This window comes from Sardina pilchardus, chromosome 14 (assembly GCF_963854185.1).
Source record: "Sardina pilchardus chromosome 14, fSarPil1.1, whole genome shotgun sequence".
In the NCBI taxonomy this organism is placed as follows: domain Eukaryota; kingdom Metazoa; phylum Chordata; class Actinopteri; order Clupeiformes; family Clupeidae; genus Sardina; species Sardina pilchardus.
In genome coordinates this window covers 28,921,504-28,932,772 of record NC_085007.1, presented here as the reverse complement: position 1 = coordinate 28,932,772, position 11,269 = coordinate 28,921,504, and positions in this window count along the sequence as shown.

Here is an 11,269-nt window from a genome sequence, read left to right as displayed (position 1 = left end):
ATGGCAGTCGAAATCGGATGTCTTGCATATCCGATCAGAACCTGGGCCCTGTAACTCGAAAAATCAAACGTAACTTTACGTTACGCATGGCTTACGAACTCGTAAATCATAACGATCCGGGTGTAACTGAAACTTGTCGCAAGTCACACGTGAGATGCACGCAACTTAAACTGTAACTGGAAAGAGAAACCACTGTAAATGTTGTAGTAACGAGGGAATCAGCGTCCGTTTCCCCCTGACAACTTGAAAATGCCGTGTGTCCATGCTGAGGATAGCCTAATGAAATAACTGTCACTGAGGTGGAGGGATTAAAAAAAATAAAATAAAAATATTCTCAAATTGACGAACACAACGATACATTCTAGACAGAAGATTTGGGACGTGAAAACAGAAAAAGTAAACAGCTGGGTGAGGAGCACACAAGACGCGACTATAAATGGCAGGGAACAAATGATTGCTAATATAATGGAGGCGAAGAGAATGCAGGAGGGCAAGCACGAATGCAAGCGACAGTAGCCTAGGTTAGGTTGTTCAGACACTTACAACAGCGTTACGTGTGGTATGAAGCAGTCGTAACTTTTGTCTTAAGTTACGTTACACGTAAACTTGCGAATCATTTGAGTTACACGCCTATCTTTTTACGATAGGCTTAAGATATGCGTAAGGTCTAAGAGCAGCTAACGTGTGCTTCGAGTTACAGGGCCCAGATCTTTCTGACTGACTGTTCTCATTGCATATTGCAAGTGATCACATCCGATCACATCCAATCTTGGCGTGCAATGCTCAGATCCGATATAAATTACACACACCTGGATTCATTAGGTAGAGTTGTACACAACCAAGTCGTCATGGATGAAAGTGGATTTATTTTTGATATTTTCCAACTTATTATGCGTAGCCGCTGTCGCAAATACCTCGTCACCCTTAACGTTACAGTTTTCCATGTTTCACCATAAAATGATGACTTGAGTCTGACGTTGGTTTTTGTTTTGCTGGTAGCCCTAGCGCATGCGCTGAATCAATCAATCACTTCCGTCACTCAGAATTACGTTGCAATTGTTTGTCGCAGTGCAAATGACGAAAGGGGCACTTTGAAATCCTATTCAAGTGGTTCGACTGTTCAGATTGAGTCATATCCGATAGTAAGTGATATTGAAACCACCTCCGTATGTGGTGCGAATCAGCATTGGAAAAATCGCATTTCATGCGGTTTTGTGCCGTTCAGACTACCCAAAATTCAAGCTAGATACAATCCAGATAAGCAAAAAATCGGATTTCGACTGCCAGTGTGAACTATGCCTTATTCAACAACGCTGCATCTTGCTCTGGTGTCTGCTTCTCCAAAGTTGGCTAAGTATTGGACTGGGTCGGAAGCCATAGCCCCACCTTGCTCATACGGCATTCGCCGCCTCTCACCAGTGCCATACTGCTGCCAGATCTCCCTCATCCCGAGTTCTTGGAAGTATGGGCAGTAATGGAGAAGCAATGCAAAGGTGTCTGTGTCATTGGAGACTACAACAACCCTCTTGCACTACTTCAAACGAACAGCCCACTCAACATGCACCAGCAACATGGCATCAGCCTCCTCAATCCAGTTCAAGAGGTCTGGGATCTCTTCGTTACCACCTGTCTTTGCTGGTAGCACCTCATCATCAATGACAACAGAGTTGACAATGACAGTAGCATTGCCACCGGCTCGATTGCACACTATGGGTGCCTCTCATTTGGTCTTTTATACACCTCCCTTCCTTCCTCGATCCTCGTCCGCACTGATATAGATAAAGAATGATGGGGCGGCAACAATGGGATAGTCTAACCAGTGTTAGTTATAGAACAGTGGGAACGAGCCTCGAGGATCGAGGAGAATGTTTAAGAGCCACCCTATATCCTGAGCTGATCACTGGAGATTCCGCTTGTTATCCCCAGATGCCCAGAACTTGTCAAGTGGCTGAGGAATGGGTGTGGTCGACAGCCTGCTTGGTGAGCAAATAGTGCAGTAGAACATGCACATTGATTGTCACTGGACTGGATTCTGCCGATCTAGCACGAAGTCCAGCAGCTTTGAAATATTTTGGTTGAATGTAAGGCTGTGAGTAGTGCTCAGTGCATGCTGGAGATTACATTCTATCTGTTTCAAAGTGTGGTTGTTGGTGAGAAAGTTGAAGATAGCAGTGATCATCCCAATCTCATGGAACAAGCGCTCAAACTCTGCTACAGCATTTGCACTGTGTGTGGCTCCTACTACATAAGGCCCTTTTCCACCGACAGAGAACCGGCTCCGTTCCCGAACCCACATTTGAACCGTTCGTTGTGTTACCACCAAACAAAATCCGGTTCGGAACGTGGCACCTTGGTTCGGAAGTCGAACCAAAAAATACTTGGTTTTTCCTGCAAACCGGAGTGGGCGTGTCATTGCGCAATTCAGAGGGGAGAAGGCTAAAATCATGAGTTTTCCGTCCATATCAACTCTTGCTATGAGTAAACAAAACGATTCAACTAGCATTGCACTGCTAATGTTGACTAGCATTTTAAATAGCTAGCTTCTGCCCTTTTTATGGGACAACTGGTCATATCGTTCTCCCATTTGTGCATCTCATTAACTTTTGCTTTTGCGTGCACCACCCATTGTTGATGACGCATCCTTGGTTCGGTTCAGGACTGGTGTAAATGCGGGCTGGTTCACTAGATAGCACCACGGTTCAAAGACTTTAGAACGACACCAGTTCAACACCAGGTTCGTTTTTGGTGGAAAAACACCTATAGTGACCTCCAGAACCCTTGCTGAATGGTCTGCTCGAACGGTCTGCTTCATGTCACCTCCGACAGCACAGAACAAGCCAGGGCAATCCTGTAGAGAAGTGCCAGTAGAGCTCACGATGTGTACAGACCTTGATTTGTTCAAGATACCATGAGCCATGACTGAGGTAGTTCATTTAGTCACCTTTAGCAAAGCATTTTTGATGACTGCCACCAATTCCAGCCAAACTCCAAAGAGCTCCAACTCCAACTCCAACTCCAACCCTGACCCGACCCGACCCGACCCACGGGCCGGGTTAGGCCGATATTTCTCGCCACTATCCTTGGGCCGGGCCGGGTCGGGCCCTTGATCAAGCATTTGTGGGGGTTTTTTAACGTTACTTTATTAGCCCAAAATACACACCCATTCTTCTCTGTTACATTGCACTGCGATTATTTGTTGCAATGAGATGAGACCTTTAACGCACGAAAGAGCAGAAGTGGGGCTTCCCAACGAGACTAGGCACTTGTCTGTACAAAGTATGAAAATTTGTATCATAGTTACATCACCCGCGCACCCATTACTGATCGCACAGATATGGCACGCATATCAGATGAAAGAGGAGACACAGAGCTATCCATCGATACCAAATACATCCTTCTAGGTTATACAACAGAGGAAGTGACAGCAAAATAATAACTTCATTTAGCTTAACTTACCACATGTTTTTGTGTGCTTTTGTGGCAGAGTATGTTCATAATCCAACGCTATTATGTGTTTCTCTATGGCAAGGCACATTCATAATCCGGTTTTGAGATCCTAGCAAATTCCTGCACGGTATCCAATTCAAGACTCATATTGTATACTCATATTGCATCCGTAACAAGATGTGTACAAAGTTGCACAAGTTACAAAATGCAACACGTGTCATGTGCAGCGTTTTCATCCACTCGCACGCATCACACTGCTCTGCTGTATACGGTACATTGTGTAGCCTAGAATAAACAAACAACGCAGTTTACATGCTTGGTCCTTCTTGCATTATTCATTAAGATAATTAAGATACAGATTTCTGTAGTTCAAACAACTCAGAATTGTAGTTAGAACGTCAATTATAGCGGCTTACGTATTATAAAAATTGTCGGGTTTAAATCGGGCTCGGGCTCGCTATTACAGTTACTGTGTCGGGCTGGGCCGGGTTCGGACACAAAATGCACGGGCTCGGGTAGGGTCGGGCTTGATTTTTTGGGCCCGATCTAAACTCTAACTCTGTCAAGTGCACAGTATAAGGGCAGATTGTACATTTGAGTTACTTTGCATGTCTTTTAGGCTTAGTTCACACTGGCAGTCGAAATTGGATGTCTTGCATATCCGATCAGAACCTGATCTTTCTGACTGACTGTTCTCATTGCATATTGCAAGCGATCACATCCGATCACATCCGATCTTGGCGTGCAATGCTCAGATCCAATATAAATTACACACACCTGGGTTCATTACGTAGAGTTGTACACAACCAAGTCGTCATGGATGAAAGTGGATTTATTTTTGATATTTTCCAACTTATTATGCGTAGCCGCTGTCGCAAATACCTCGTCACCCTTAACGTTACAGTTTTTCATGTTTCACCATAAAATGATGACTTGAGTCTGACGTTGGTTTTTATTTGCTGGTAGCCCTGGTGCACGCGCTGAATCAATCAATCACTTCCGTCACTCAGAATTACGTTGCAATTGTTTGTCGCAGTGCAAATGACGAAAGGGGCACGTTGAAATCCTATTCAAGTGGTTCGACTGTTCAGATTGAGTCATATCCGATAGTAAGTGATATTGAAACCACCTCCGTATGTGGTGCGAATCAGCATTGGAAAAAACACATTTTATGCGGTTTTGTGCCATTCAGACTACCCAAAATTCAAGCTAGATACAATCCAGATGAGCAAAAAATCGGATTTCGACTGCCAGTGTGAACTAAGCCTTAGAGATAGGTCAAAATCACCCAATATGGTCATAACAATATAAACAATGAATTCCACATACCATAATAAGTCTAAATTGATGTATTACATGTGCATATACATTCAGAAACAAAAAAGTTGGATTTTCATCATTGCCGATAATGGCCATATTTGATTTGACCATTACGTAATTCGTGGCACTATGGCGGACAAGCACCTCTGTGATTTTTCATGTCGAGGGACCCACTAACTCAGTTCAAATGAGAAATTGCCCCAACACCAAATTGCGAACGGGTCTACAGGCCAGGTCCAGGATTAGGTGTTGCCTTCTGTCATGTAACCCCGCGTTCACACTGTCTACGCCCGTCGACAGATCTCGGAGGTTGTCTGTCGTATGTGTATTTGCATACACGCGATCTGATTGGCTAACGGATCCGTCGCTGCCTGAAAAGTTGAACATTTCTCCACTTTCTTGACGGAGGCAACGGAGCTGAAGGAATGGACGGACCCACAATGCATTTCGAGTCCGCCCCATGCAAAGTGAATGAGATCCGTTGACGGACGTAGACAGTGTGAACGCGGGGTCAGGATGAGACTGGACGCAAGTGCAGGACGCTTGTAATTTTATATTCCAAAACCAAAACTTGCACAAGGGCAACAAAACACACAGGAGATACTAGCCAAAACAGAGGATGGACGATGAGAAACTGCTACACATACACTGTTAGGGAACAGCCAGTCCTTCGGCATCTGAGCTAAGGCAACACAAAGACAAGAGAAACTGGAGGATTTTAAATAGGGGTGTGGACAGGTGCAGGGGATTAAACTGATGAGTGACTCGTTAGTAGACCGGAGATGCAGATGTGGTGCATGAAGCCAGGGATTTGGTGTTGGAAGGGGGCAGGGCTGTTACATTATTAATGGAATATCTTTCGATCCTCACTGTCAGAACAAGATATTCCAACCCATCTCATATTTGTGGAATACTATCAGAACAATGCAGATGTAGTCCAACCCATAAACTGAGACGCGCACCTTGCGCTCCGGCCACGCCTGAACATTATGGCAAATACAAAGAAAAATAATAGAAAACAATGAGATATTTTTAAAAAATTGGTAGGGTAAGCAATATCAACTTGCTATATCAGCTTCTCTACTGTAATGTTTGTGGTGTAACACTGAACAAAAAAAGGCCCAAGTCATTATGATGAATGGAGAAGAAGTGTTTTCAATTTATCGCAGTGTTTTACACTGAGCACATCAGTATTCAACTGGTTCTTATAAATGTCTTGATATATGATGGTTTGTGAGTGTCTTTCAAAAGACAATTTTGAGGAGAAAGTACATTGTTTTGAAGGTTAAGTTTCATTTTGGAGGAGAATTGAGGAGTTTTGTCCATTGTATGTGTGTTTTTGGATTTGTGTGTAGAGTTCTGAGAGTATGAGGCATGTTTTCAGAAAATATGTGTAAACAATCGATACAAATTGTAATGTAGAGTACAAACTACGAGCCAATTTTATTCAAGGAAGTCCACACGTCGTGGGGAGGGTGGCGCCTCTGGCCGCTGCTGAGTCGAGCATGTCCCTGTTCAATGTCGCCACAACCATCACTATTATCTGCCACGGGAGCTAATGAAGGCCCTGCCATGGCACACATATCAGAAATAGTTCAAGGGCCGGTCAGAAACAATAACATTTAAATTTTGAAAAAGGTGATCGGCCCAAATCAGCCCAAATAGCACCGCGGCCCACCCGGCAAATGCCCGGTATGCCAGATGGCCAGTCTGCCCCTGGATCTGACACACACACACACACATCAAAACTACTTAAACTGACCTACACACACAAACAGACGAGACACTCACAGGCTCTCACTCACTCACTAGGATTACATCATCTGGCAACACTAAACAGAAAAGATGTAGCTTACAGTGTCTGAATCTGTACATGTAAAGGCCTCCTGAATTGCGTTCTTAATGATAAGAATTGATCATTAAAATTAAAATGATTAGTTAACTTTCCCTCTCTAACTCTCTGTCTCCCTCTCTCTCTCTCTCATGCTTCCATATCACGAGCACACACTAAAGGTACAGTCCATAATTCTGGTGAAAGGTGATATTTGAGCAAACCTAAAAGCCAATCAAATCACACTCCTCCTTAGGCTGACTCCTCAGACTAATGTTCAATCTTAAAAAAATGTGCTTAATATGGTGATAGCCAGACCAACTCCTTCTTTCTGTACTTCCAAATCGATGTGTCCATCGCCTGGAATTGGTTATAGTTCGGTCCAACACTTCTGTTTACATCCCATTTAGGTTCATCAGAGCTAACCCTAGAATGGACAGCTAGAGGGTTGTGATGAACAATTCACATTCTTTTGTTTGTTTTTCTTTTCCCCACAAAAAAGTTGATTGAATTATATTTGCATACTGTAGCTTCACATGTCTTTTAGTGGCTTTTTCATGTTCTGAGGCCATCACATGTGATATTGTAATTCCATGCTTGTTTGTGGTACAGCTCTGAGAAACAGGAGCATCTCTCTGGCATTTTTGTCCAGATGCAGAGTGACTCCATTTCTCCCGTGGCTATGTTTAGGCCGTGTCAAAGTGAGCGGCTATTCTCTCAGTGCTTGTGCGGTGGCAGCCTAAACTGTGGAGCCGATGGAGATGTGTGCATGTGTTCCGTTACAAGTCCAGCACTGTGTGTGTGTGTGTGTGTGTGTGAGTGTGTGTGTGTGTGTGTGTGTGTGTGTGTGTGTATGTGTGTGTGTGTGTGTGTGTGTGTGTGTGTGTGTGTGGAGCCGATGGAGATGTGTGCATGTTACAGTTCAGTTACGTGCCCAGCGCTGAAGTCACCAGAGAGAAATGTTCCTGTTGTACTCATAATGGGACAGACTGCTCGCCCCTCTTCCTCTCCCTCCTCTCTCTCTCTCTCTCTCTCTCTGGCTCTTTCTCTCCCTTCTTCTTCTCTCTCTCTCTCTCTCAGTGTGAGGGAGATGAAAAGAGCGAAAGAGGGGAGTGATGGAAAGAGTGAAAACCAGAACCAAAGGAAACTCGAACAGAGAGGAAGGAGTGTGCAGTGCAGTGAATGAGAGGTCATTGAGGTCAGTGATGTGTGCCAGCAGCTGCAGCGTCTATACCTCCCAGGACTAAGTGCCCATGTGGACAAGAGTTCAAATGCGGCCAGCAGCCAATTCTCGATCACTATCTCCCATTTGAGTCCTGTCACTATTCACTGACCTATCTGAATGAAACCTATATATATATATATATAATACATATACATACACGTGTGTGTGTATGTATATAGCCTATGTGTGTGTTCATAATATGTGTATATTCAAGCATGGTGAACTAGCATACTCTCAAAATGTATTTGTTAACGCCTCCCAATCAAGTCATCAGTTATGTCAGTGCATGTTTAAGTGTGAAAACCTAGCAACCGTGACATTCCACTCCAAATAATCTGCACCAGATCACTGAGTGGACCTGTGACCGGCCGCTTCTCGTCTCCTCTCACGCCTCCTCCTCTCGTCTCCTCTCACGCCTCCTCCTCTCGTCTCCTCTCACGCCTCCTCCTCTCGTCTCCTCTCACTCCTCCTCCTCTCGTCTCCTCTCACTCCTCCTCCTCTCGTCTCCTCTCACTCCTCCTCCTCTCGTCTCCTCTCGTCTCCTCTCGTCTCCTCTCGTCTCCTCTCGTCTCCTCTCGTCTCCTCTCACGCCTCCTCCTCTCGTCTCCTCTCACGCCTCCTCCTCTCGTCTCCTCTCACTCCTCCTCCTCTCGTCTCCTCTCACTCCTCCTCCTCTCGTCTCCTCTCACTCCTCCTCCTCTCGTCTCCTCTCGTCTCCTCTCACGCCTCCTCCTCTCGTCTCCTCTCACTCCTCCTCCTCTCGTCTCCTCTCACTCCTCCTCCTCTCGTCTCCTCTCACTCCTCCTCCTCTCGTCTCCTCTCGTCTCCTCTCACTCCTCCTCCTCTCGTCTCCTCTCACTCCTCCTCCTCTCGTCTCCTCTCACGCCTCCTCCTCTCGTCTCCTCTCGTCTCCTCTCGTCTCCTCTCGTCTCCTCTCGTCTCCTCTCACTCCTCCTCCTCTCGTCTCCTCTCGTCTCCTCTCGTCTCCTCTCGTCTCCTCTCGTCTCCTCTCACTCCTCCTCCTCTCGTCTCCTCTCACTCCTCCTCCTCTCGTCTCCTCTCACGCCTCCTCCTCTCGTCTCCTCTCACGCCTCCTCTCACTCCTCCTCCTCTCGTCTCCTCTCACGCCTCCTCCTCTCGTCTCCTCTCACGCCTCCTCTCACTCCTCCTCCTCTCGTCTCCTCTCACGCCTCCTCCTCTCGTCTCCTCTCACGCCTCCTCCTCTCGTCTCCTCTCGTCTCCTCTCGTCTCCTCTCACTCCTCCTCCTCTCGTCTCCTCTCACGCCTCCTCCTCTCGTCTCCTCTCACGCCTCCTCCTCTCGTCTCCTCTCACGCCTCCTCCTCTCGTCTCCTCTCACGCCTCCTCCTCTCATCTCCTCTCGTCTCCTCTCACTCCTCCTCCTCTCGTCTCCTTTCACGCCTCCTCCTCTCGTCTCCTCTCACGCCTCCTCCTCTTCTCCTCTCACGCCTCCTCACTCCCAGCTGAGGAACCGCGGTGTGTGCTGAGGCCAGCTGGTCTGGGTCCTGCCGTCTCCTCTGAGCACTGACCTCACTGCTGGACCAGGAACCGCGCAACAGTGGTGTGTGTGTGTGTGTGTGTGTGTGTGTGGGACAGAGAGGGAGGCAACAGTGCAACAGTGCAACAGTGGTGTGTGTGTGTGTGTGTGTGTGTGTGTGTGTGTGTGTGTGTGTGTGTGTGTGTGTGTGTGTGGGACAGAGAGGGAGGCAACAGTGCAACAGAGGTGTGTGTGTGTGTGTGTGTGTGTGTGTGTGTGTGTGTGTGTGTGTATGTGTGTGTGTGTGTGTGTGTGTGTGTGTGTGTGTGTGTGTGTGGACAGAGAGAGGGAGGGAGGCTGAACAGTGCAACAGTGGTGTGTGTGTGTGTGGGGGGGGGGCAATGAGAGGGAGAGAGATGATAGGGACAAAAGAGAGTGGCTGTGGCGCTCTCTAGTGGACGATTTATAGCAGTTCAACTCTTGGAACATGCATGTTGCTTCTGTGCATGAAAGCATCATGTTTGACTCACTAGCACCCCCATCTGGTGTGGAGAGCAAATGCAAATAAGAAACCTGATCCCATGGCCTTTTTAAAACGGCCCCTAGACCCTCACTTTCACTGTGATGGCAAGTTTACATGGAGAGTGGATTTGCCACATGTTTGCACTTGGTTGTGTGTGTGTGTGTGTGTGTGTGTGTGTGTGTGTGTGTGTGTGTGTGTGTGTGTGTGTGTGTGTGTGTTTGTGTGTGCACAGCCCCTCAACTGTACCTGTCAGTTATTTTTCCAGCCTCATAGCCATATTTGTTCATCAACTACTGCGACTAAGTTACAACGTATCAGTGAAGTTGACATTGGAGGCAAATTCGGTAACTCACTGAAGGTGGAAAAGACATAGACTTTCATCATGTAACACGTTTGGGTCTAAATAGTAAATGCACATATGGAGAAGTTAACATCAATGAGACATGTAATGCTTAATCACAAAAGAAATGTTTTGTTAGTGTGCATTCTCAGGACCAGACCTTCATTGTACTTGTTGATATATCCAGCAAACCAGAATGTTGCCATAGGTGGGTGAAAGCTGTTGAGGCATGTCCTACTTCTTGCAACTTCTTGCAACCAACAAACCAAACCAACAAGAATATGAATAATATGGAGCTAAACAAATCAAGTGAAGTATAAGCTCCCTATACCTGAGAGGATCCAGATAAATAACTCTATTCTGGGCCTGGACATGTTCAATTCAAATAACACAGTTGTTCTGTTTTAACACTATAAAGTTCAAGTACGGTAAACCGTGCTCCAACCAGTCAAGTCATGTTGTTTCTGGTGTCAATGCATGTTTATGTGGAATAAACGTGTAACAAACTCGATATTACACATCAAATAATCTAATTTAGCCAAAGAAGCAAGATGACTTGATTGGGTTAAGGTGAGTCAGCAAATCACAGCTTTAATCTGATAGAACTCGTGATCTGATGATCTATTATACTGCATGTTTACCAGCCTCAATCTCTTTAAGAAAGCTGCTGCATGTAGGAGTGGGTGGTGACCTGCCAACTTCATTCATTCCTAACAGTGCTCCATAGGGCTTTGGAGATCAACCGACCTTAGTCCACTAGACAGAACTATGAGGGCCGTGGCAATTAATATAACATCCCATATCTGTGTGTGTTTGTGTATAGTCATCTACCAGCTTCAGTGCCTGTCATGTTAGAGAGTCACATAGGCCTGGGTGTGTGTGTGTGTGAGAGAGAGACAGAAAGAGAGAGAGAGAGAGAGAGAGAGAGAGAGAGAGAGAGAGAGAGAGAGAAAATGTGTGTGTGTGTGTGTGTGTGTGTGTGTGTGTGTGTCTCGACATGTTACCACACTGCACATAACACACTGTGTCGTCTGTATGGTTCACACTGATTATCCATATTTCTTGTGTTTTCCTTATGACATATTCT